Source organism: Aulonocara stuartgranti (genome assembly GCF_965226115.1).
Source record: "Aulonocara stuartgranti genome assembly, chromosome: 1".
NCBI classification, from domain to species: domain Eukaryota; kingdom Metazoa; phylum Chordata; class Actinopteri; order Cichliformes; family Cichlidae; genus Aulonocara; species Aulonocara stuartgranti.
In genome coordinates this window covers 41,555,692-41,583,378 of record NC_138939.1, presented here as the reverse complement: position 1 = coordinate 41,583,378, position 27,687 = coordinate 41,555,692, and the positions used below count along the sequence as shown (strand labels likewise).

Here is a 27,687-nt window from a genome sequence, read left to right as displayed (position 1 = left end):
GCCACGACCGCACCCTCACATACACAAGCACACACCCCTAAACACCTGACAGTACACCAACACGGAAAAACAGGACAGCAGACACAACCATAATAACAACAACCACAATAATGATAATAATAATAATAATAATAATAATAATAATAATAATAATAACTACAATAGTAGTCCACACTGCTCACGGACCCCGAATCCCTGGAACTGGGTCCGTGACATGGGCTGAAAAATCTATCGCTTTATCACCTACTCAGGTTGTAAATCGTGTTTTTAAAAAGTAACTAAGTAACTAAGTAATTAATTACTTTTGAAAATAAGTAATTGAAGGAAATTGCCTTCCCGGGTTTCCTCCGTGGCGTGAGCGATAAGCAGAGTTCTGTCCTTTCCTTCTAAGATTCCTAATTATTTAAAGTAACACTCAGGTATGCCATTCAGCGTGTTAGTACGAGCTCGGGAGCAGCTTGGGAGAACAAGAAAACAGAGACTGCTTTAGGTTGCCTTCCCAATCGACTCAAAGGTTTATTTGATACACAGCAGTTTATATAGAGGAAAAAAGGTTCGTGTGTCAGCTTTCCCAGTTCAAACCGGTACAGACCAAATAAGGAAACGTCTTCCTGTCTTGTGAGCAAAGAAGTATCCTGTGTGTAGTTTATCAGCTCAGCTACAATTTATGATCATCCCAGCAAAATACACTCCTAGACATAGAATACAGAGTTCTTTCATCAGTGAATTCTGAAACAAACCACCTGGCCTTTAACGAGCCTTTTCCAGGAGATAAAGAAAAAGGGAGGATGGGAGTAAGGAAGTGGTCTCATCTCTGTGGTGTTTTCGACCTTCTGGTACCAGCTTGTGAGTCTTACACCTTAATTCTTGGGTCACAGAGAAAGAGAAAAACAACTAGTATATGGGCCTTATTGAGTGACAGAGTTTTCCTGCATAATGTCACTATAAAACAATATCCAGTAAATGCTACCATGGTACTAAAATACCTAACAGTTCCCCTCTTTTATTATTTTTAAAAATAATAACTCAAATAGAAAGGAAAAATCACAAATGTAATAACATAATATAAAAAGCAAATCATAAAATGTAATAGTTCACAACCTAATGTTCAATATACACATCAGGAACATCATTGGTAACATCTGACACATAATCTGGGTCAATTTGTGCCAATTGCAAATACATTGAAGTGGCTGTACTGGTAGCTATATGGGTTATCATTGAAAATGTGGCTTGCAGAAATGTGAACAGGGTTGCACTTTACAATATGAAATAGTAAATAAAAATCCTAAGGTTAATGCGATAGATATGATAAATAACCTAAATATATAAGACAATATATAAGAAAAACAGTTCTTCAGTTGTCTCCTGGCCTGGTCCCAGGTTCGAGAGACACAGAATAAGCGTCGTATGATGACAATGGGCATTTCATTTTCTCCATTATCAGGATGGAATGAGTCTAGCTTTATCAGGTTAGACATCATGTGGTACTTTTGGCTTTCTGTTCCTGCTGGATGTTTGAGTACCTTGCCGTGGCTCTTTCAGACGTTGTGTGTTAATCAGTGATTGCGTGTGTGTATGTAACTTTTGGATCCGGGCGCTGGCTCGCCTGAGATGTCATCTACCCGTGTGTGTTTATTTGCTCTAGTTCCGGGCGCTGGCTCGCCGGAGATGTCGTCTGCTTGATCCGACGCCTGAGATGGTCCGATTGGGCTGGTCTTAACCCTGCTGGCATGAATCCACTGAGGTTGTCCGTCTGTGAGGATGCTGGTTCTTCGTCACTGCCAGTAAAGCCTGGGGGCTGGAACACGCGCGGCCTCCCAGAGTGTCCTTGGGTTTAGTGACTTCTCCAACATGCATCTCCTTGTCTCCACTGGTGGAACTGTGGAGGGGAAAGGCTGAGAGAGACAAACTTTCTGATAGTTATTATTCAGTTTTTCTACCAGGTTGTGAACATCAGTGGACAATGCAATATACATCACCTTCTACTAGCGGTGCCCCTCTGGAAGCTGACCATGGTGTTGGAAATAGTCTTATTTCAAATGGAGATAATTTGGTTACTGCAGATTGAGTCCTTCTAATCTCACACAGGACTTAAGTAAGTAATTTGACCCAGGTCATTAAATTTTTAGCACACTTTTGAATTACTTCTAATGTGAATGAAGATCCTCTATCACTGTTAATCTGGTGAGGTATTCCGAATCTGGGTATTATTTCATTGCTCAACTTTTGACAGACTACTTCTGCAGTTTCTTTTGAGGTTGGATAAGCTTCTACTCATTTACTAAATTGATCCACTATTACCAGTAAGTACTTGATGCTTCCTTGCGCTGGCATATGTGTAAAATCAATTTGTAATGTATGAAATGGAAAATCTGGTTGTGGTAAATGCTGATGTTTTGCTTTTGAGCTACCTACATTAGTTCGCGCACATGTTAGACAGGTTGCTAATATGCTTTTACTGCATGTGATGTTTTCTCAATTACAAATCTTGATTTTATTGCCCCTATTACCCCTCTTTGTCCGACATGACTCACACAGTGAAAATGTCGGGCAAGGACTGGCATCAGGGAATATGGGAGGGCAATCAAACCCTTAAGATTTTGTATAGGCCATCTCTGTCATCTAAGGTACAGTCATTATTCTCCCAATAGGTGCAATCACATGCAGAGGCTTGCTCTTGTATGAATTTTAAATCAACATTTGTTTCTAAATAGTCTGGGAGTGTAACAAGTGGCAGCTGTAGGGGCACAGATAATACTTCCTGCGGAGGTGGGAGCTGTGATGCAGCTGCAGCCTTGGCTGTCACGTCTGCTAAGGCATTACCTGTTGCTTCGTCTGTGTCAGCTGTACTGTGTCCATTCGTTTTTACAACTGCAACGGCCGATGGCAGCTGTATAGCCTGAAAAAGTCTTTGAACAAAATCAGAATTTAGCAATTTATTTTCCATCAGCAGATCTAAATCCTCTCTGTCTCCACAATGTGCCAAAGTCATGCACAACGCCAAATGTATAGCGGCTGTCTGCGCAAATTGTCACATGCTTATCCAAATGTAGCTCACAGGCGCGTATTAAAGCCATGAGCTCTGCTTTCTGTGCTGAGTGAAATGGTAATGAGTGAGCCTCTAGTATGATGTCAGGCACTGTTACCACTGAATAGCCACAAAGAAATGAGTTGTCATTCGGCCTTGAACAGGACCCGTCCACATAAACCGTGGCTGAGTCTGGGATAGGTGTTTGCTCTAAATATGGACGTGGTGCTGTGGATTCCTGTATACGTGTCATGCAGTCATGATCGTCAAGCCTGTCTGAGCCATCCTGTCGGTCAGAAGAACACAGCATAGGATCAATAAATGTGCTGGCGAATCAGGTGTGCTGCTCGCTTTTATAGTGAGATTTGCATATGTTGTGTAGTTATGTTTGCTAGAATGGTCGTGACCTGGTGATTGGTGTGTAGAATAGTGTCATGTGAGAGTGTGAGCTTCTCGCAGTCCCTTATCATGATAGAGCAAGCTGCTACTGCTCTCAGGCAGGCCGGCATTCCTGAACAATTCAGGCAGCACCTTTGAGTGGCGGAGGTCAGCACTCCCTTTAATGCATTGAAAGAGACAGTCATTTCTGTGGATCACAGTATTCGAGGAGGCTTGTCTTTTTTACAACAGTCACGCAGAATGTGGTCATGAAAAGAACAGTCTGGTATCCACTGTCTGCAATAGTTCACCATGCCTAAGAAGGACAGCATTTCCTTCTGTGTAGTAGGCCGAGGGACGGAGGTCACAGCTTTGACCCTGTCTGCAGTCATGGAACGTTTTCCGTGAGACAGTGTGAATCCCAAATATTGAACAGAAGTCTGACAGTACTGCATTTTCTTTGCAGATGCTTTGTGGCCAGTCTTTTTGAGGTGCTGGAGAAGCATGTGTGTAGCAGTTTGACATAGTTTTTCACTTTCAGCACAGAGGAGGAGGTCATCCACATGTGGATCAGGGTGCAGCCCTGGAGGAGTGAAGCACCATTGAGAAAGCAGCAGAGCTGTCTATCATGCCTTGGGGCAAACGAGTCCAAGTGTACTGCTTATTTCTATGTGTGAATGCAAATAACGGCTGTGTGTCTTAAAAAGGAGCGGAGCATAAATCCACCACGGGAAAATGTGTATGCAATGCATGTCAATATGCTGTGAACATCTGAAACGAGAGGTGGCAGAGGAATGTTGACTGCATTAATTTGCCTTAAGTCTTGTATGAAACGCCATACGCCAGGTTTGTTAGGCTTTGGCACAGGATTGACAGGAGTGTGGGCTTTATTATTCCTGTAGTCAATAAATCTCCTATCATGACATCTAGGGCTGCGGCTTTTTCCGTGGAAATGGGATGCTGCTTGACATATACTGCTTGTTGTGTTTTAATAGGTGTACGTGATAAAGTGTACAGTCAATAAATCCTATATCATTCTCACTTTTTGACCATAATGTCATATTCTGGTATTCAGCTGGCAATGTAACTGCAGAAATAGTACAGTGGATAGGGTAGGTTAGATCTATGTGACGACATATTTCGTAACCTATGTCTGAGTTATGTAACAAAATCACTGTTTGACCTTCACTTGTGTGAGCAGTTATCATGTTGTTGAACAGTGTGAGAGAAACAAAAGTGTGGCTCCCAGTCATGGGATTACCTGTTAGTGGCGTCTGTACACGTTTTTTTGGCACAGTGTGTGACATAGAGTACCGGACAAAAAGGATGTTGAGTTCATTCTCTGCTGAGGGTCCAGCTGACACAGAGGATGTTCCTTCTCCATCATGTCGGTACATAGGGCAGAGAAAACATAAGCTGTTATCAGTGTCAGCAAACATTTCACCCTTTATGTTAAATGAAATACACAAATTCATTTTTGCTCTGGGTGTCTGCGGCTGCTGGAAAACTGAGCTAAATTTGCACCTCTAGCTTGTCCAACAGTGCATAAAGCGTTTTATGAATACTAGGATAGATTCATCAGGCTTCTGTTTACACATAGTTACTGCATTTAAGTCGCTTTTGTCTCTGGACATTGTTAGCAGGAATTTCTTTAGATTCTTAAAGAAATCGGCGACTTTGTCATTATTTACCCTCCTTTTGTCCATAGCGGTAACATTTGATGCATCACGTCGCGGCATTCTATCATATATTTTCTACAGGACTTTTTAAGCAGACTACTTTTCTTATCACAAATGATATTCAACATTTCTACTGACCTGTTTTCTGGCGATAATCGTTCGGGATAAGGCTCCGAAAAGAAATTAGAATGCATTGAACTTCTTAAGTTGTAAACAAAGTCAGTCACATAAGCACTCCCGCATGTTCTGGATACGTGATCATGGACGTCTTCACCGATTCGCGGACGTAGGTTACACGTAACCGGAAATGGGAGTTATACTGAGCCGTTATTTGAGACTTTATTTTGTATTTTATTAATTTTTGGTTTTACAGGTACTTTAGATTTTTTATCGGACCTGTCTGTGGTCTTTGAATTATTCTGACCCATGTTCAGTGATTTCCAGAGGGGTTTACACGCTAGGAGGATTTATGTTAGTATTTTCGCTGCGGCACAGCTGAGGTCACTTTAAATTTATTGCTAGCAATTTTTTGTTTGTGTGAGCAACTCTCACTTAGCGAGCAACTTCTCGCTTAACGAGCAACTTCTCGTAAAACAACAGGCAACTTCCTGTGTCTTTCTGCTTTTAATTTACTGCTTTTAACCCTTGTATGGTAATCGGGTCTGTGAGACCCGTTCAACTTCTCCCTGTGTCACTCTTTGGTGAGCAACTTCTCACTTAACGAGAAGTATTTAAGACAACAGGCAACTTCCTGTGTCACTCTTTCTGAGTGAGCAACTTAAACAAAATTAAAATATTCAAGACAACAGGCAACTTCCTGTGTCCACCAACACCACACAAGGGTTAATTTACTTTATTCGGGGACTGAGGAAGTCAGTCAGTGTATCTCTCTGGATCACTAAGTGAAACTTCGTCAGCATATCCCGTTTTTTTATGGATCGATCACTGAGAGAGGTATAATAGGTCTCTATATAAATATGAAAGACGCATATTTACCTTCTGTCAGTAATCCCACTTCTGACACCAAAATTGAAGGAAATTGCCTTCCCGGGTTTCCTCCGTGGCGTGAGCGATAAGCAGAGTTCTGTCCTTTCCTTCTAAGATTCCTAATTATTTAAAGTAACACTCAGGTATGCCATTCAGCGTGTTAGTACGAGCTCGGGAGCAGCTTGGGAGAACAAGAAAACAGAGACTGCTTTAGGTTGCCTTCCCAATCGACTCAAAGGTTTATTTGATACACAGCAGTTTATATAGAGGAAAAAAGGTTCGTGTGTCAGCTTTCCCAGTTCAAACCGGTACAGACCAAATAAGGAAACGTCTTCCTGTCTTGTGAGCAAAGAAGTATCCTGTGTGTAGTTTATCAGCTCAGCTACAATTTATGATCATCCCAGCAAAATACACTCCTAGACATAGAATACAGAGTTCTTTCATCAGTGAATTCTGAAACAAACCACCTGGCCTTTAACGAGCCTTTTCCAGGAGATAAAGAAAAAGGGAGGATGGGAGTAAGGAAGTGGTCTCATCTCTGTGGTGTTTTCGACCTTCTGGTACCAGCTTGTGAGTCTTACACCTTAATTCTTGGGTCACAGAGAAAGAGAAAAACAACTAGTATATGGGCCTTATTGAGTGACAGAGTTTTCCTGCATAATGTCACTATAAAACAATATCCAGTAAATGCTACCATGGTACTAAAATACCTAACAGTAATCAGTAAAGTAACGGGATTACTTTTTTGGGGAAGTAATCAGTAATTAGTTACTGATTACTTTTTTCAAGTAACTTGACCAACACTGACTATCAGTAACATCATAGCACCACCCAGCTGTATAGAAACTCCGTCATGCTAGCTCACGCAGTACGAGTTATTGTAACTGACTGTAAAAAGTCAGCACAACGAAAATAAACTCCAGCTAAACTTGGTTTATATCTGACCCAGATAGACTGCAGCTCATAACTGAGAAACACCAAACACTCTTCATGTTATCATTCATATTTCATCCACACAAATATTTTATTTCTTTTTGTCCACTGGGCAGGTGACCTGCAGAATCATGTCTGCCCCAGCTGGATACCTTTTCACACACACCGTGACGTCAGACACACTCACTTCTGCTTAGCGCACAATTTCACTTCATTCGTCAACCATCCACACACCACGTACTGCCCAATAAATACTTTGCAGTGTATTTCACCCTTGGACTTCTTTTACGTTTGCGGCAGGAAACGCGACTTACTCCAAAACCCAGGCTACGTGTACACAACAGATCACAGAATTCTAGTTTCTAGGTATGTGTGTGCATGTGAGTGTGTGCATGTGTGTGCATGTGTCTGTGTGTGTGTGTATGCGTGTCCATGTGTGTGTGTTTTTGGGGATGCATTTGTGTGACCTCCTGCTCACCAAAAGGGTCATAAAGGCAGGACGTTTACTAAAGAAGAAAACAGAACCCTCACATAGGCTGTGCCTATAATAAAAGACTGCAGCCTCCCCCCACCATTCAACAGGCTGGGGAGGGGGTCACAAACACAGGAATGTGCTTTTTTTCATGTATTCATGTCCAGGTTTGTTCATGTTCATGTCAGGGTTCTTCATGTTGTGTTTTAGTTCACCCAGTTTAGGTTAAAGTTTAGTTTTGCATCAGTTTGCCTTGCCCCTTTCTTTGTACCCTTCGATCAGCCTTATTGAACTGCTGGAGTGATGATGTCCTATGACAATGAGATTATCACATGACATTTTTGAATGGGGATATTTCTTTTGAACTGTTTTCAATTTAACGTAATATTTAAGTGTTTCTTAGTTTCAGACTAGTTGGTTAGTCTATTTCAACGTTTTAAACCATATCCCAGGGTTTTTACTTCACCATTGATGGGGTTTTAACAAGCAAATAAAAGACAGAGCTTAAATCTGTAAAGATTAGATGAAAAATACTCAAAGGATAAATTCAATTGGTTTATTATTTTGTTACATAAGTTGAAAAAAGTAAAACAAGTAACTACAGAAACAACAAAAGAAAAGTTAAACAAGTAAATGAAGGGGGGAAAGGAGGAGGGGAGAAAACCCCAACAATCCCCTCTGAGCAAGCACGAGGCGACAGTGGGGAGGAAAAACTGCCTTTTGACGGGCAGAAACCTCCAGCAGAACCAGGCTCAGGAGGGGACAGTCAACTGCTGGGACTGGTTGGGGGGGGGGAGGGTGAAAAAAGATGAAGAAGGTGGAGAATATGTGTTAGGGGGGACAGGAGAGGTGCAAAGTAAGATGGGGCACAGGTGGAGGAGGACGAGGCTAAATCATTTGAATAAGCGGCAGAACCAGCCTTTTTTCTTCTTTTTCGGGTAGTTTTCCACGAGCTCGTTCTCCAGGATAAGGGTTCTCAGCTGATCGTTTGTTTCTGCATTCTGCTGCTCGAGTTGCTGGCATCTTTGCTTCATTTCTTTTAAGGTTGCTTGTTTTTTTCTAAGCTTTTCTTGCTTTTTGTTGTGCATCTCTTCTAACAGCTCGTTTTTTCTCTGGATTTCTTGACTCGTACGCTGCAGGTCTTCATGTATTTTCTCTTGTTGTTGCTTTTGTGCCTGCATTTCAATTATTTGGCTCTTCAAGTCATTGGACTTCAACAACATCTCATTAATGACCTTTGAGTGTTTTCTCTTCATTCCATCAATCCTACACTGCATCTCTGAACATCGTTTTTCCAGTATTTCCTTTTCTCTTTGCAGTTCAGGAGTTTCATCACAAAGTTCTAGCAATGCTAGATTCCTTCTCTCAAAGTCCTGGATAATACGTTTTTCTTCTTCCTGTTGCTTTCTTTCTTCAAGAAGCTCTTTATTTTTGCGCTTTATTTGACCAAACCTGACTATCAGATTGTTGTACAATTTCCGTGTGGCTTTGAGTTTGTCCTTCATTTGTATTTCCTTTTCTCTTTTCAGTTGAAGTGTTTCCTCATATTCTTTATTATAAAATTCTTGCAATTCTAGATGCCTTCTCTCAAAGTCCTGGATAATACGTTTTTCTTCTTCCTGTTGCTTTTTCTCTTCAAGAAGCTCTTTATTTTTGCGCTTTGTTTCACCACACTTGACTTTCAGATCGTTGTACAATTTCTGCATGGCTTTGAGTTCGTCCTGCATTTGTATTTCCTGTTCAGTCTTCTGTTGGTGGATTTTTTCAATTGTTTTCTCCGCTGCATTGAGCTTTCCTCGAAGCACCTGATTCTGTTTCTCAATGTTTTGGAGATCCCACTGTATCTCCTCAATAGTAGCTTTCTTTCCTTGAAGCTGGGCAGATGTTTCTTTTAATTCAGCACTCTGTGTTCCTGATGAAAGAAAACGAGAAAAAATCTTCTCTCGTCCTTCACCAAACTTCACTCCCGAGCCCTCGTTGATCATTTTTATATCAGGCTGGCGTTGCTGTTTTTCTTCCAGGTCTTTATTTCGTGCTTCCAGTTGTCTGCACTTTTCCACTAGTTGAAGCTTCTCTTCTTCAATTTGTTTAATTTTGTAATGTAGGTCAGATTTTTCCTTCTGACTTTCCTGTAATGTTCTTAGGACTGATAAGACACCATCCGTGGTAATTTCTCCTGGAGAGATTGGCCGCACAATTTCTCCTGGAGAGATTGGCCGGCCAGAACACAAAGGACAGGCAGCATAATCTTTTTGTCTTTGTTGGCCTTTTCGTGGAGGCATGTTGGAGCCTGTGCACAGTGACTCTGAAAAGGCTTAGAAATATTTCCAAATGGATCTCTGGTCGAACGTTTGAAGGCTGTGAACAAACTGATTAATTGCTGCTTCTGACCCCTATTTATAGACTTCAGATCAAAGGCAACATAGTCCTTGTGACATCATCACTCCGTAAGCCAATCAGATTGTCACATGACATTTTAGAATGGGGATGTTTTGTTTTAAATTGTTTTCAAATTTAACTTTAGTGTTTCTTAGTTTAAGACCAGTTGGGCCAACACTTTCAGGCTGCTCACAAGGTGCAAAATGGCGGTACCTGCTCCACGTCACGGGTTCTATTTATGGACTCACCTGGCAACTTTAGTGATGTCACTGCTGATGTCACTGTTGGTGTGACCTCATGACTCATTCATGCTATCTGAACTGTGGTGTAATTATGAGGTCACAGGGGGACGTGAATTTATTCACAAAGTTGATAGAGAGTTTGTAACTCAAAGACGCAATGATGCAGTCAAATCATTTGGAATTAAATATCTCTGTCAGTGCGCCCCAGGGTGGCAGTGGCTACAATGTAGCTTGCCGTCACCGGTGTGTGAATGGGTGGATGACTGGATGTGTAAGGTGCTTTGGGGTCCTTAGGGACTAGTAAAGCGCTATACAAATACAGGCCATTTACCATCTGTAAATTACAACATTTAGAGGGTTCTGACATCACAGTCATCTTTCTGACATCACATCCAGTCTCTCTGCTGTGATGTCAAATATCAATGCCAGACTTGCTTCTCTGTTGTGATGTCAAATATCAAGCTGAAGTCTATGTATCACGTGTCTCTCCCATTTTGTAGAATTTGCGACCACAAAGTCTGGGTTCTTTTCTAGGTCAGCTCTTACTCGTTCTGGTAGACCTGCCAGATTCATCTCTCTGTTGTGATGTCAAATATCAATGTTTGACACAATTTCGGACCATCTGCTCAAGCCCAACAATAACAAGCATTGCCCTGGTGATTGAGGATCAGATTGTCCTCAATGACGTCTGTGATTTCCCTAATGCAGTTGCACTTTTTCTTGGACTCATCTATGCACTTAACCTGGACTATCTAAAGGACTTAAGGTACACTTTTGAAGTAATTCAAAAGGTGTTCGTGGGTCTTGGTACTCAGTGCTCTGCCTGGGGTTCATGCTTTAAAGAATAATTTGCTGAAACGGTGGGCAGAAAAGTGTTCGTGATAACAAAATCTGTTCTCATGCTGGTTTTTTTTTTAAGTAACCCAGTGCTATGATTTGACCATGATTTGGTCAATAAAGTCATCTTAAAAGTCACTGCATACACTTCAGTAATTATTTAATTTATTTCTTTTTATATTCATACTAGAAAAAAAAGCAATATCTGACTAATATTTCATATTATCAGTTCCACTGATATCGTACAGATAAAAATATTGGTAACAGCATTGTTTGTTTCTGTGGGTATGTTCTTGGTATCTTAGCAGTTCTTGTCATTACCGCTTGATTATAGTACACCTGAACTATCCAGTGCTGGCTCTGCACTTAGGATGTATCATGATTTAATAGTTAGTTAGTTTTTATTTTCATGTGCTATGAAACAAGTGTGTGTTTCACTTTACATGTTTGAACCTTAGGGGTGACACAGGACTTTGTATTGCTAGAAAAACTTAAAGAAACAGAATAAAACATTTTCCCATCGTAAAGAAAACTCCCTTAAAATATGGACAATAACAAATCTCTGTGTAAAAGAACAGTACCAAAAAAGATGTGTCACAGTTTCTGGATGATCCCCACAGAAAGTACAATTAGTATTTATGTCCCTTTTAAATTTGACCATGTAGTGACTGGCTGGATAACATTTATGTAGAATTTTAAAAGAGACTTCTTTCACCTTATTTATGTAGCCCTGTCTGCAATTATTCGGGCTTGCAGTATAAAGAAAAAGTCTACTGTTATAAAAAGTGGTTAAAATATAAATAGTTGATAAAAGGTTTAAAAATCAAATGCAAGTACAAATGTATTTCATTTACAGTTAAGAGTCCAATAAATAAAAGGGTTTCATGATTTAGAGTTCATTTTCTGTGCACACTAAATATGTTGGGGTGTAACCTAAGCTTATTTACCCATCTAATGTCAGTTATCTCAATATTGTATTGTCATTGGTTGTTGTGCTGACGAGCCAGTCAATGTCACTCTTCTCTGTTATGGGGGCGGGACGAGTGGTAACAGTTTGTGTGAATCTGTGGGAGCGGACACAGAAGCTAAGTCCGAAGAGAGAGATGTCGTAAGGCAAACGTGGTGTGGATTTTGCATCTAAGTGTATCATTGAGGTCGACTACCCGTGGTCCTGATATTACTTATTTGTGATCTGCAAGAGGTAAATGAGACTGTGTGCCTTGACATTTGTACTGTAACTATTCGTTATAGTGATGCTAACTAGCGACTTGCTAATTAGCGCAGCTTACCGCGTTATGTGCTGTGATGCCATGCTGTATGTTTAGCTCTGTGATTTTCAGTCAAAGCATGCTAATGCTAAATCGTTATGTGATAGCATTTGGTATTGTTAGCTCAAGTGTTTTAATATGTTTAGAAGCCGAGGGACGCTCTGAAAGGAGAGGGAGAGAGAGGTTTCTGCCCGGATGGACCCTGCTATTTCCTCGCCCCTGACTGTTTTCTTACCCCTGAATGTCTTCACTACTGGTGAACTAACTGCTAACTGCCCGTTTCTGATTGCCCCACTAACAAACTCATTGGACTTGTGAGTACTAACTGGAACTAAAGTGCACGTATTTTGTTTATTGCTCAGTTTGAGTGAAGCGGCCATCAGTTTTAGGCCTCACCGCACCCGAACTTCGAATCAGGCCTGCAACAAGCACTGTGCTACCGGTGTAGTGTGGACAGGTTAAAGTGTGTGTGTGTTTGTGTGTGGGGGCCCACTGTTACAAATTTAGTTTAAATTGAGTAAGTGTTGTAGTTTTAATCAAAGTTATTATCAAAGGTTGAAATTCATCCCTTTTAAAGGTGTGAGCTGTTGTAACTGAAATAACAGTTGGCACTAAAGAAAGAGGTATTTTATGTTGATAATCTTTTATTGAAAATCCATGTAGTCACATTTACAGTATTTTTGTTTGTTCATTTGAATTCAATTCATTTTATAAAAGTAACTGTTTATTTTATTCATTTCTTTTTGTCTAAACAAATACCCGGTGAGGGATAAATTTGTGTAAAATACAGTTGTGGTGGTCCTTATTAGTTAAATTAGAGGGTATCAGGTATCATTACTAGTAGCACTACGAACCCAGGCCCAGTCTCATTGTACTACATACTCTAGCTTTACCATAGCTACGTGGGACCTGGGTTACATTTACAATCAAATATTTATGGGGGACCATCCAGACTGTCTTCCACTTGATATCTGTTTGCACTATAATATAATATAATACATCATGTTGCTATTTAATGTTTTTTGCTCGTGTTGCAGCTGCTCTGTGAGCCAAGCTTTCGTTGTCTAAATTCAATGGCAATATATCTCTGCACCACACGATAGCGATAGACACAGTCTGTGCTCTGCTTCCGCCACCAGTCATCTTTAAATCTTTTTTTATTCAATGAAACCTTTATTTAACTGTCCATCTCGCAGCATTACTTAAAAAAATCATATTTAAATACAAAAATTAAATACATGAACGACAGTAGTAGAAAATTGATAAAATAACAGCAAATAAATATATTTACAAATGATAGCAACATCAATGGAATAAAACCATGAACACCAGCAGCAGGAGAAAGAGGCCTGTATCTACATTATTACTCTGGCAGCTCAGTCTCCATACAGACAGGACACGTTGCAGCGTAATTGCAGACAGGTGCGTGGGCCTGAGCTCCGCCCCGGCAGAATGACGAGTGGAAGAAAGCAGCAACACAATAAACATATGTAGCCTTGCGGAGCCGGCCGGGCAGACACCGAGACCGTGACAGAGTGCAAAGATTTTATATGTGACAACACACAAAAAAACACAACAAAAATCAGAATGTGTTTGTGATTTGGATTTTTATTTAAAGGTGGAAGCTTTTTTCTTTTCTTTTTTTGCCAGATTAGACATTGTGATTCGTTTCATTGAAGTATACTTTAGTTTTTTTGTTTTACTTTGATGCTATAATAGATGTGCATCAATTTGCATCATGGCAAAACAACAGTCTCCTCAAGCTGCTTTATACTGTAAGGTGAAAACACTACAGTAAAAGCCAGAAAACCCCAACAATCCAATGATCCCCTTTTGAGCAAGCACTGGGCGACAGTGGAGAGGAAAAACTCCCTTTAGGAAGAAACCTCCGGCAGAACCAGGCTCAAGAAGGGACGGCCATCTGCTGCGACCGGTTGGGGGTGGCTGGGCAATCTCAGTCCACGAGGGCCGGTGTCCCCGGCCCTCGTGGACTGAGATTGCCCAGGGAGACAAGATGATATAGGGAGACAAGATGAAGTATACTTCTAATGGCCTATTTTAGCAGTTAATTTTTAACAATCAACTGGTGGTAATCCATCATCAGAATTGAGGAAAGGTGGTGTTGATGGAGACTCTACAGGAGGATTCACTGGTACAATTCCTCTTGGAAGTGGCGCTCTTTCTTCTCCAGCCAATTCACTTTGGATATAAATCTTTCCCGTTGCTTTTTTGTGGAGTGCAGTTTCTCTTCGTGCGCCACCTTTTCAGCCAGTGGGGAGGAAAAACTGCCTTTTGACGGGCAGAAACCTCCAGCAGAACCAGGCTCAGGAGGGGACAGTCAACTGCTGGGACTGGTTGGGGTGAAAAAAGATGAAGAAGGTGGAGAATATGTGTTGGGGGGACAGGAGAGGTGCAAAGTAAGATGGGGCACAGGTGGAGGAGGACGAGGCTAAATCATTTGAATAAGCGGCAGAACCAGCCTTTTTTCTTCTTTTTCGGGTAGTTTTCCACGAGCTCGTTCTCCAGGATAAGGGTTCTCAACTGATCGTTTGTTTCTGCATTCTGCTGCTCGAGTTGCTGGCATCTTTGCTTCATTTCTTTTAAGGTTGCTTGTTTTTTTCTAAGCTTTTCTTGCTTTTTGTTGTGCATCTCTTCTAACAGCTCGTTTTTTCTCTGGATTTCTTGACTTGTACGCTGCAGGTCTTCATGTATTTTCTCTTGTTGTTGCTTTTGTGCCTGCATTTCAATTATTTGGCTCTTCAAGTCATTGGACTTCAACAACATCTCATTAATGACCTTTGAGTGTTTTCTCTTCATTCCATCAATCCTACACTGCATCTCTGAACATCGTTTTTCCAGTATTTCCTTTTCTCTTTGCAGTTCAGGAGTTTCATCACAAAGTTCTAGCAATGCTAGATTCCTTCTCTCAAAGTCCTGGATAATACGTTTTTCTTCTTCCTGTTGCTTTTTTTCTTCAAGAAGCTCTTTATTTTTGCGCTTTATTTGACCAAACCTGACTATCAGATTGTTGTACAATTTCCGTGTGGCTTTGAGTTTGTCCTTCATTTGTATTTCCTTTTCTCTTTTCAGTTGAAGTGTTTCCTCATATTCTTTATTATAAAATTCTTGCAATTCTAGATGCCTTCTCTCAAAGTCCTGGATAATACGTTTTTCTTCTTCCTGTTGCTTTTTCTCTTCAAGAAGCTCTTTATTTTTGCGCTTTGTTTCACCACACTTGACTTTCAGATCGTTGTACAATTTCTGCATGGCTTTGAGTTCGTCCTGCATTTGTATTTCCTGTTCAGTCTTCTGTTGGTGGATTTTTTCAATTGTTTTCTCCGCTTCATTGAGCTTTCCTCGAAGCACCTGATTCTGTTTCTCAATGTTTTGGAGATCCCACTGTATCTCCTCAATAGTAGCTTTCTTTCCTTGAAGCTGGGCAGATGTTTCTTTTAATTCAGCACTCTGTGTTCCTGATGAAAGAAAACGAGAAAAAATCTTCTCTCGTCCTTCACCAAACTTCACTCCCGAGCCCTCGTTGATCATTTTTATATCAGGCTGGCGTTGCTGTTTTTCTTCCAGGTCTTTATTTCGTGCTTCCAGTTGTCTGCACTTTTCCACTAGTTGAAGCTTCTCTTCTTCAATTTGTTTAATTTTGTAATGTAGGTCAGATTTTTCCTTCTGACTTTCCTGTAATGTTCTTAGGACTGATAAGACACCATCCGTGGTAATTTCTCCTGGAGAGATTGGCCGCACAATTTCTCCTGGAGAGATTGGCCGGCCAGAACACAAAGGACAGGCAGCATAATCTTTTTGTCTTTGTTGGCCTTTTCGTGGAGGCATGTTGGAGCCCGTGCACAGTGACTCTGAAAAGGCTTAGAAATATTTCCAAATGGATCTCTGGTCGAACGTTTGAAGGCTGTGAACAAACTGATTAATTGCTGCTTCTGACCCCTATTTATAGACTTCAGATCAAAGGCAACATAGTCCTTGTGACATCATCACTCCGTAAGCCAATCAGATTGTCACATGACATTTTAGAATGGGGATGTTTTGTTTTAAATTGTTTTCAAATTTAACTTTAGTGTTTCTTAGTTTAAGACCAGTTGGGCCAACACTTTCAGGCTGCTCACAAGGTGCAAAATGGCGGTACCTGCTCCACGTCACGGGTTCTATTTATGGACTCACCTGGCAACTTTAGTGATGTCACTGCTGATGTCACTGTTGGTGTGACCTCATGACTCATTCATGCTATCTGAACTGTGGTGTAATTATGAGGTCACAGGGGGACGTGAATTTATTCACAAAGTTGATAGAGAGTTTGTAACTCAAAGACGCAATGATGCAGTCAAATCATTTGGAATTAAATATCTCTGTCAGTGCGCCCCAGGGTGGCAGTGGCTACAATGTAGCTTGCCGTCACCGGTGTGTGAATGGGTGGATGACTGGATATGTAAAGTGCTTTGGGGTCCTTAGGGACTAGTAAAGCGCTATATAACTACAGGCCATTTACCATCTGTAAATTACAACATTTAGAGGGTTCTGACATCACAGTCATCTTTCTGACATCACATCCAGTCTCTCTGCTGTGATGTCAAATATCAATGCCAGACTTGCTTCTCTGTTGTGATGTCAAATATCAAGCTGAAGTCTATGTATCACGTGTCTCTCCCATTTTGTAGAATTTGCGACCACAAAGTCTGGGTTCTTTTCTAGGTCAGCTCTTACTCGTTCTGGTAGACCTGCCAGATTCATCTCTCTGTTGTGATGTCAAATATCAATGTTTGACACAATTTCGGACCATCTGCTCAAGCCCAACAATAACAAGCATTGCCCTGGTGATTGAGGATCAGATTGTCCTCAATGACGTCTGTGATTTCCCTAATGCAGTTGCACTTTTTCTTGGACTCATCTATGCACTTAACCTGGACTATCTAAAGGACTTAAGGTACACTTTTGAAGTAATTCAAAAGGTGTTCGTGGGTCTTGGTACTCAGTGCTCTGCCTGGGGTTCATGCTTTAAAGAATAATTTGCTGAAACGGTGGGCAGAAAAGTGTTCGTGATAACAAAATCTGTTCTCATGCTGGTTTTTTTTTTAAGTAACCCAGTGCTATGATTTGACCATGATTTGGTCAATAAAGTCATCTTAAAAGTCACTGCATACACTTCAGTAATTATTTAATTTATTTCTTTTTATATTCATACTAGAAAAAAAAGCAATATCTGACTAATATTTCATATTATCAGTTCCACTGATATCGTACAGATAAAAATATTGGTAACAGCATTGTTTGTTTCTGTGGGTATGTTCTTGGTATCTTAGCAGTTCTTGTCATTACCGCTTGATTATAGTACACCTGAACTATCCAGTGCTGGCTCTGCACTTAGGATGTATCATGATTTAATAGTTAGTTAGTTTTTATTTTCATGTGCTATGAAACAAGTGTGTGTTTCACTTTACATGTTTGAACCTTAGGGGTGACACAGGACTTTGTATTGCTAGAAAAACTTAAAGAAACAGAATAAAACATTTTCCCATCGTAAAGAAAACTCCCTTAAAATATGGACAATAACAAATCTCTGTGTAAAAGAACAGTACCAAAAAAGATGTGTCACAGTTTCTGGATGATCCCCACAGAAAGTACAATTAGTATTTATGTCCCTTTTAAATTTGACCATGTAGTGACTGGCTGGATAACATTTATGTAGAATTTTAAAAGAGACTTCTTTCACCTTATTTATGTAGCCCTGTCTGCAATTATTCGGGCTTGCAGTATAAAGAAAAAGTCTACTGTTATAAAAAGTGGTTAAAATATAAATAGTTGATAAAAGGTTTAAAAATCAAATGCAAGTACAAATGTATTTCATTTACAGTTAAGAGTCCAATAAATAAAAGGGTTTCATGATTTAGAGTTCATTTTCTGTGCACACTAAATATGTTGGGGTGTAACCTAAGCTTATTTACCCATCTAATGTCAGTTATCTCAATATTGTATTGTCATTGGTTGTTGTGCTGACGAGCCAGTCAATGTCACTCTTCTCTGTTATGGGGGCGGGACGAGTGGTAACAGTTTGTGTGAATCTGTGGGAGCGGACACAGAAGCTAAGTCCGAAGAGAGAGATGTCGTAAGGCAAACGTGGTGTGGATTTTGCATCTAAGTGTATCATTGAGGTCGACTACCCGTGGTCCTGATATTACTTATTTGTGATCTGCAAGAGGTAAATGAGACTGTGTGCCTTGACATTTGTACTGTAACTATTCGTTATAGTGATGCTAACTAGCGACTTGCTAATTAGCGCAGCTTACCGCGTTATGTGCTGTGATGCCATGCTGTATGTTTAGCTCTGTGATTTTCAGTCAAAGCATGCTAATGCTAAATCGTTATGTGATAGCATTTGGTATTGTTAGCTCAAGTGTTTTAATATGTTTAGAAGCCGAGGGACGCTCTGAAAGGAGAGGGAGAGAGAGGTTTCTGCCCGGATGGACCCTGCTATTTCCTCGCCCCTGACTGTTTTCTTACCCCTGAATGTCTTCACTACTGGTGAACTAACTGCTAACTGCCCGTTTCTGATTGCCCCACTAACAAACTCATTGGACTTGTGAGTACTAACTGGAACTAAAGTGCACGTATTTTGTTTATTGCTCAGTTTGAGTGAAGCGGCCATCAGTTTTAGGCCTCACCGCACCCGAACTTCGAATCAGGCCTGCAACAAGCACTGTGCTACCGGTGTAGTGTGGACAGGTTAAAGTGTGTGTGTGTTTGTGTGTGGGGGCCCACTGTTACAAATTTAGTTTAAATTGAGTAAGTGTTGTAGTTTTAATCAAAGTTATTATCAAAGGTTGAAATTCATCCCTTTTAAAGGTGTGAGCTGTTGTAACTGAAATAACAGTTGGCACTAAAGAAAGAGGTATTTTGTGTTGATAATCTTTTATTGAAAATCCATGTAGTCACATTTACAGTATTTTTGTTTGTTCATTTGAATTCAATTCATTTTATAAAAGTAACTGTTTATTTTATTCATTTCTTTTTGTCTAAACAAATACCCGGTGAGGGATAAATTTGTGTAAAATACAGTTGTGGTGGTCCTTATTAGTTAAATTAGAGGGTATCAGGTATCATTGCTGTTGGATTTGTATTGTTGATTGTCATTTATGCTTGGGGATATTTGCTCGTATATGCTTGGAGGTGTATATGATCATTGGTGGATTGAAAGGATGTTTCATCCTGGGGTAGCGGCTCTGTGTGGCATGGGGGGGGAGTGCGTTCACTCCCTCTACAGAGTGTTCCGGCATAGATTACACACACACACAGTATTCTTTGTTCACATGTATACCTATGTAGGATGTCATATGTTAATGACCCTATGCATATTCATGTAACCACAATAGGGGGAGTGCTATGGGGAGCCTGGCTGAGAGTCTGATGGAGGCTAGGTGGTGGGACGACACTTGGCTCCAGCCAGATTTCCCTCATGCATGAGTAAACCAGCCTGCTTGTGTCTTGCTTTGCAGTGTAATTATATTGTCTTCAACGTTCCAGCGGATAGGTACAAGCTACAAGCCTATCATTAATTGGTCCTTCGATGCCGGAGCCCTGGGATCGCATTCACCGAGGGGGGGGAGAGGCACGCTGAAAGACTGACGTCAGCCAGGAAGTTCCTGTGGATTCGCTGTCTGTCCTTTCTCCTCGATGAATGACGATCGGCGGGATTCGAGGCTACATTACACGCTAAGCAACACCGAGTAAGTTTAAGTCTTTGCCGCTGTGTGCAGCAAAGCACGCGGTCACTGTGTGAGGTTGCGTTGAAAGTCTTTATCACTGTGTGCGATAAAGCGCGTGATCACTGCTATGTAAGTCTTTGCCACTGTGTGCGGCAGAGCACGTGGTCACTGTGTGAGACTGCGTTGAGACAATAGGCCTAATTTTTGTTGGTTGTGAGTGAGGATATTTGTTGTTGTTGTTGTTGTGTGAGTGTGTGCGGAGTAGAACACGTGGTCTGCGACACCGACTGTTGTTGTTATCATGGTTTCCTAAGCAGCCAGGAGTGTGTGGAAAAGGCCAGCCCACATCAGCAGCTGTGCTCTGGTGGGTGGCTTTCCCCCCACCCCTTGCTGACACAAAATGTTAACTCTTTAGCTTGCCCTGTTCGACAACAGCCTGTGTGCCAAACCATTGAGGTGGATAGTTGTTAAAAGTAACCTACATTAAGCTTGTGGTTGCTCAAATTCAGTACAATGACATGTGAAGTGATATAGGTAAATATTTAAACTCATGAAGTGCATAGAGGCACTTGACCTGTGTGGAAGACTGTCGTCTTATTATGAGCCATTGTTGAGATATAGAGCACATCTGTGAAAACAACTAATATGCTGCAACTACTGTGTGATGTCGCATTGCAGTTTTGTTTTTGTTTTTTGAGCTGATGAGCAAGCTACACATTATCAGATCAGGAGCTGTCTGAGAACTACTCAAAGAGAGGGGAAACAGAGAGTGTGCAGCGTTTCCATGAGCAGTTTTTCTGCACCTTGACTCGTGTGTGTGTAGCATCAGCATCATGTTTTTGTTTATTTGTTTTGTTGGATTAAAAATAATTAAATAAACTGGTGATCATGCCTATGGATCACCATGGCACATATCTCCAGCCATATGATTTATTTATGCAGATGAAAAAGTGAGTGTGAATGTGTCTGACATCACAGTGTTTTTGTGCACTGTGCAAAAGTAATTGCCTCTGATTGTGAGTGAGAGCAGTGATTTTGCGGATCACAAGCTATTGTAAAGGGGAAAAAAAAAAAAAGAGTGAAAAAGAGACAAATTACATTGTAGACGAAGAAAAATAATCATAGGAAAAAGGTTTTGTGTTGATCAGCCAAAAAACAACTACAATGTCATTTTCTGCTTTAAGAAAGGATTGTTCACACAAACACGGACAGAGAGAGAGATGTGTGTTGATTAAGCAGTGATGATAATGAACATGTCTTAGTTTGTCACTTTCAGGTGAAAAGCAGACCTGTATCAATTTTCCACATGCAGCGGTCGGACGGAAGAAATTTATAGTTAAACATCATTGGAAACATGCAGGCCAAGTTCTGGCTGACTTATATACAGCGCAATGTGTTTCTCAACCTCACAAACTCACAAGCAAGCTCACTCCTCCCTGAAGAATGCAGCTCCAAAGCAATAACATGGCAGATAAAGAGACAGCATCAAGTCCTGAGCAAAAAGTCTCAGCAAGCAGCAGCAATGTGGACAAACAGCATCAGAGAAGAGCAAACCCATCATCCTGACTGATCGGATGAATGGCACTGTGTTTACAACAAGCTGCAACTTCACTATGCATGTGAAGAAAACTTTCGAGGAGAACTGAGGAGACTGTTGGAGTTTGACATTTGCCACCTGTGGAGTAAAATGGCAAGAAGAGACAGTGGAACACAGGACCAAGCTGAAGGAGAACTGCCGGCTGGGGACTGTTGCAAGTGGGAGAGGACAACAGAGTGAGATGACAACAGAGTGAGAGTAAGTGGAAACACAGAGGAATGCTGTTATTAAATGTGGGAAATCAAAATTTGGGTTAGCAAATCTGGGGAAAAGAAAACTGACTGCTTAAGTTGGAAAATTGTGAAGGAGTCTGAAACAAATAGAAACATACAAAATCACACAAACAAGCAGAACATGAATTAACTTTACTAACAATTCCAAACACAAAATGACTCATGAAGACTCATAGCACATTAGTTAAGAAATGATCAAATAATAGCAGAGAAGTGTGTAGGAAAGGCAGCTTTAAGAACATGCTCTGCTGCATATGCAGCTCCACAGACATGCATTAGACCTGTCTAATTACACAAACCTGCAATGAAAATTAGTTTATCTTTCATCAGTGTTAAAATAGTGTCAATTTAGCAGACACTTGTTATCAAATACTGAATTTATCCTAAAAAAAATTGACTCTCCAAGTTGCAGGACAACAATTTACCCTTTGTGGGGAAAAAAAAAAAATCCTGGTTTGATGAATCAGTGATCAGGCAATAAATTTAGTTGTTAAAATGGTAAATTGGGAGAAGCTTCCTGCTTGATTGATGCAGCAAGTAATTTACTGTATGAGGGAAATTGTCTTTTGTGATACTATTTTGAACATGCTTTCCTGTTGTCCTGTCAACTTAGTGGGTTAATGGCTGATATGCAAATTAGTTGATCGGTTTTAGATTAATGAAAGGTGATTGAATTCTAGCACGAGTGGATGAGATGTGTTTGAGTGGAAACTCTAAAACACTGAGTTTCCTGCTTTGATGTGCGAGTGAATTCTGTATCTAGATATACAACTCTGAATACGTCAGAACAAACGTCTTTTGTGAAGTGCATGACAGCATGTCACATGTTTTATGATGAAGGGAAAAAGGAAAATTGAATAAAATAGATCTGTGGCCTAAATGAGTGAAGAGCACAGACCTGGTGATTAAACTCATAAGTTAATAAGACATTAGACTGTTGTGTGTTGTGCAGCTGATGGTTGGTTTGGAGTGAATCTAGCTGATGATTCTTCTCCTGTTGTGAAGTTGATGAGGAGCTTGTGTCATGACTTAACAAGGCCTTTTTATTTTGATACTTTCACAGAGCACTGAAAGTTTGGTTTGATAATTTGTTATTTTTCATTTTTTATCTTTTGAACAGGCACTGATTTTGTTTGAAAGTGCTATACGACCGATTGAGAAAGCCACTTATTTGGGACAATTATGTCCCAGCCTAAAAAAAAAAGGATTCAGCGAGCATTACAGTTCTACATGTGGTTTGCTCACATGATTTATACCAGGACACCTGGTTGATGTTTTTCCTACTACAGGATTTTTGGGTTTATGTGCTAGGAAAACTGTGTTTACAGGTTATGAGTGGTGATGCTGTTACACTGTGTTTTGGGAAAATGTGACGTTACTTTGATGGTTGATTTTATGGTGTTTTTATGGCACCTCTGGAACCTGTTGACCTGTGTCTGACCTCCATCTGACCACAGTCAATGTGTATTGCTAATGTTTGTTTCTTTGAGAATGCTGTGGAAGATTCAGCTGAAACGGACAAGTGACATGAGTAAAACAAATAAGAGATTACGGTATTTATGGAATAGTTTATTATGGGCTCTTTGCTGGCCACTTTGAGCCCATAATAATAATATGTGAGTGGAGTGACTTTGCTTAAGAGAAGTCACCGATTACATTAATGTTAACTGAGCACATGGGATGATCCATGTTTGAGGCGAATTATGGTAATAATAGTGATTTAATGATTTGAGAAAACCTGCACATGACACTTGTCTTGCCCGTGCTGAATGCTTATTACTCTTTTGATATAATTGTTTATACGTGTGAAGTTTGATTTTATTTCCAGATCTTATGTATGCAGGCTCCTGGTGGAGCCAGTTTTTAAGACAGGGATCCAGGTTTGGTGAGTTGACGCATGAGAGTGTCCATGCGTCAAGAGGTGGGGTCCAGAATTAACATTAAACAATGTTTACTATTATTGTTGCAGTGATTTGTGTGATTAGCCGTTTATTTACAAGTATTAAACATATGCAAGTGGTGCATCCAGGTTCAGATGAGGCTTTGATGGCCTATAAGTGAAGTTCACTGAACTAAAGAATGTGGTTTGATGATTGTTGACATGCTCTCCAAATAGAAGTTTTTCTGAAATACAGGTGCAGCAGTGAGAAGCAAGAAACATTCCAGGCATAGCCCAGGCAGTGGTTGAGGTCAAAGGTCAAGCTGGTTGGGGCCCATCATGAGATCAGACCTTGGAGCCACTGCAAAGAGGTCGAGGTCCCAGGAAACCCCAGCACCCCCAAGACAGCACAATAGAGAAATCTCACACTTGGTTGTTTCAGTGGTGAGGGGGGAGTGCTGATTGAGCCCCCGTAGGGTAAGCTCGCACTTCAACCTCCAGCCTCTGATCAACTCTAAGGCAACCAAGTGCGAGGCGTGACGGCTGAATCAGCTGAACCAGGAGGAAGGCGGAGAAGCTGAGTGTTTTGAGACAGATCCAGCAGGCCCAAAATCAGGACTATGCGTGACGAAAAGGAGTGCCTGAGAGGATCGTCCACAAGATGGGAGCTGAGGCCAGGAGAGAGGCTTCAGGAGGATCAGAGATCATCTTCAGCACAGCAGACATGACACAGAGAGCTGTGCTACTGAGCTTCCAGGAGATTTTAAATAAAATGAAAGATTCAATATTGACGCTGAGGAAGACAACTAAGGTGTACGACGTGCTCTGCCTTAAACCTTCAGCAGCGTTGGAACATGAAAACTCGAGGGATGAGGGGAGCGTGCCAAGCTCCATCGACAGCGCAGAAGGAGGTCGAGGATGACATCATGATTCTGTGAAAGCACAGGAACCAGAAGCTATGGTGGTGATGACAGCAGTTTCCTATGAACATCACCTAATGCGGTGCCACTATACTGTACATACGATGACACTCTGAAGGCTGCTGGGATCATAACAGCAGTAAGACAACTGAACCCTGCACCGTTTTCACAGAGGTGTTTCTCTGCAGAGCGTGGACAATGAAGGAGTCATAAATATCCCCCTCACAGGACGAAGGCCTGAAATGAGGTAATGGGAGGCCATAAAACTAGAGTGCTGAGAGGTCTGCAGCTCTGGAAATAGCTGAGACCCATGTTGACAAACAACAAAACCAACTGGTATGTTTGAATGTTTATTCTACATACATTTGGACTCTGGTCCTATGGACAATGATGGAAACATCTGGAAGAGACATTCATGACGCCCTGCAGAGCTCAAACCACCCTGCAGAGAGACATGTGATTTGCACACCCGCAGGAAACATCACCAAGCTGAGATGTTTTTGAAAATGTTACTTTCTTATTTTCACTATTAAATTAACAATTTCTTTGTTTGCTTGTAGGATGCAGTTTGCCATGAGATGAGATCAATGAGGAATGAGATAACTGCTAATACATTTGTTAAACTGTGTATTTTTTCAGTAATTTAGGGTGATTTGACATATGCTGAATATAACAATGTTTGCATTGAAACTGTCAGACATGAGGTATTCATAACTGGGAACTTTTCAAGCATAAAGGTCAAAAAGGGGGGAAATGTTAGATTTGTATTGTTGATTGTCATTTATGCTTAGAAATATTTACTCATATATGCTTAGAAGTGTATATAATCATTGGTGGATTGAAAGGATGTTTCATCCTAAAGTAACAGCTCTGTGTAGCATGAAGGGGGAGTGCGTTCACTCCCTCTACAGAGTGTTCCGGCATAGATTACACACACACACAGTATTCTTTGTTCACATGTATACCTATGTAAGATGTCATATGTTAATGACCCTATGCATATTCATGTAACCACAATAAAAGGAGTGCTATGGGGAGCCTGGCTGAGAGTCTGATGGAGGCTAGGTGGTGGGACGACACTTGGCTCCAGCCAGATTTCCCTCATGCATGAGTAAACCAGCCTGCTTGTGTCTTGCTTTGCAGTGTAATTATATTGTCTTCAACGTTCCAGCGGATAGGTACAAGCTACAAACCTATCAATTACTAGTAGCACTACGAACCCAGGCCCAGTCTCATTGTACTCCATACTCTAGCTTTACCATAGCTACGTGGGACCTGGGTTACATTTACAATCAAATATTTATGGGGGACCATCCAGACTGTCTTCCACTTGATATCTGTTTGCACTATAATATAATATAATACATCATGTTGCTATTTAATGTTTTTTGCTCGTGTTGCAGCTGCTCTGTGAGCCAAGCTTTCGTTGTCTAAATTCAATGGCAATATATCTCTGCACCACACGATAGCGATAGACACAGTCTGTGCTCTGCTTCCGCCACCAGTCATCTTTAAATCTTTTTTTATTCAATGAAACCTTTATTTAACTGTCCATCTCGCAGCATTACTTAAAAAAATCATATTTAAATACAAAAATTAAATACATGAACGACAGTAGTAGAAAATTGATAAAATAACAGCAAATAAATATATTTACAAATGATAGCAACATCAATGGAATAAAACCATGAACACCAGCAGCAGGAGAAAGAGGCCTGTATCTACATTATTACTCTGGCAGCTCAGTCTCCATACAGACAGGACACGTTGCAGCGTAATTGCAGACAGGTGCGTGGGCCTGAGCTCCGCCCCGGCAGAATGACGAGTGGAAGAAAGCAGCAACACAATAAACATATGTAGCCTTGCGGAGCCGGCCGGGCAGACACCGAGACCGTGACGGAGTGCAAAGATTTTATATGTGACAACACACAAAAAAACACAACAAAAATCAGAATGTGTTTGTGATTTGGATTTTTATTTAAAGGTGGAAGCTTTTTTCTTTTCTTTTTGCCAGATTAGACATTGTGATTCATTTCATTGAAGTATACTTTAGTTTTTTTGTTTTACTTTGATGCTATAATAGATGTGCATCAATTTGCATCATGGCAAAACAACAGTCTCCTCAAGCTGCTTTATACTGTAAGGTGAAAACACTACAGTAAAAGCCAGAAAACCCCAACAATCCAATGATCCCCTTTTGAGCAAGCACTGGGCGACAGTGGAGAGGAAAAACTCCCTTTAGGAAGAAACCTCCGGCAGAACCAGGCTCAAGAAGGGACGGCCATCTGCTGCGACCGGTTGGGGGGACACCGGCCCTCGAGGACTGAGAATGCCCAGCCATGATATAGGGAGACAAGATGAAGTATACTTCTAATGGCCTATTTTAGCAGTTAATTTTTAACAATCAACTGGTGGTAATCCATCATCAGAACTGAGGAAAGGTGGTGTTGATGGAGACTCTACAGGAGGATTCACTGGGGAAGCCATACCTGCACTTCTGCCAGGGTGTCTTGGACGTACCTGAATAAATGTAGTTTTCCCTGGAAGTGGACGAGGATTAATCTGAGACGGAGTCTCCTCAGAACATCTCCCCATCATGCTTCTATGGTCCAACGATGCCAGCTTTTGTCCTTTCTTCACTCACAATTTCTCCTGGAGAGATTGGCCGCACAATTTCTCCTGGAGAGATTGGCCGCACAATTTCTCCTGGAGAGATTGGCCGCACAATTTCTCCTGGAGAGGTTGGCCGCACAATTTCTCCTGGAGAGGTTGGCCGCACAATTTCTCCTGGAGAGGTTGGCCGCACAATTTCTCCTGGAGAGATTGGCCGCACAATTTCTCCTGGAGAGGTTGGCCGCACAATTTCTCCTGGAGAGGTTGGCCGCACAATTTCTCCTGGAGAGATTGGCCGCACAATTTCTCCTGGAGAGGTTGGCCGCACAATTTCTCCTGGAGAGATTGGCCGCACAATTTCTCCTGGAGAGATTGGCCGCACAATTTCTCCTGGAGAGATTGGCCGCACAATTTCTCCTGGAGAGGTTGGCCGCACAATTTCTCCTGGAGAGGTTGGCCGCACAATTTCTCCTGGAGAGGTTGGCCGCACAATTTCTCCTGGAGAGATTGGCCGC

General features: G+C 41.1%; 2 long non-coding RNA genes across 2 annotated transcripts; one reads left to right on the top strand and one right to left on the bottom strand.

The window, feature by feature from the left end:
• Positions 1-1,079: 1,079 nt before the first annotated feature.
• Positions 1,080-6,787, bottom strand: LOC309705582. Its single transcript, XR_014276580.1, has 2 exons — positions 6,085-6,787; positions 1,080-4,784 (listed from the first exon to the last, which is right to left on the bottom strand). It is a non-coding gene; the product is annotated as an uncharacterized lncRNA (long non-coding RNA).
• Positions 6,788-8,320: 1,533 nt separating this feature from the next.
• LOC309707406 lies at positions 8,321-25,679 on the top strand. The gene is made up of 4 exons (XR_014276978.1): positions 8,321-12,139; positions 12,353-18,426; positions 18,640-19,951; positions 21,207-25,679. It is a non-coding gene; the product is annotated as an uncharacterized lncRNA (long non-coding RNA).
• Positions 25,680-27,687: the final 2,008 nt, after the last annotated feature.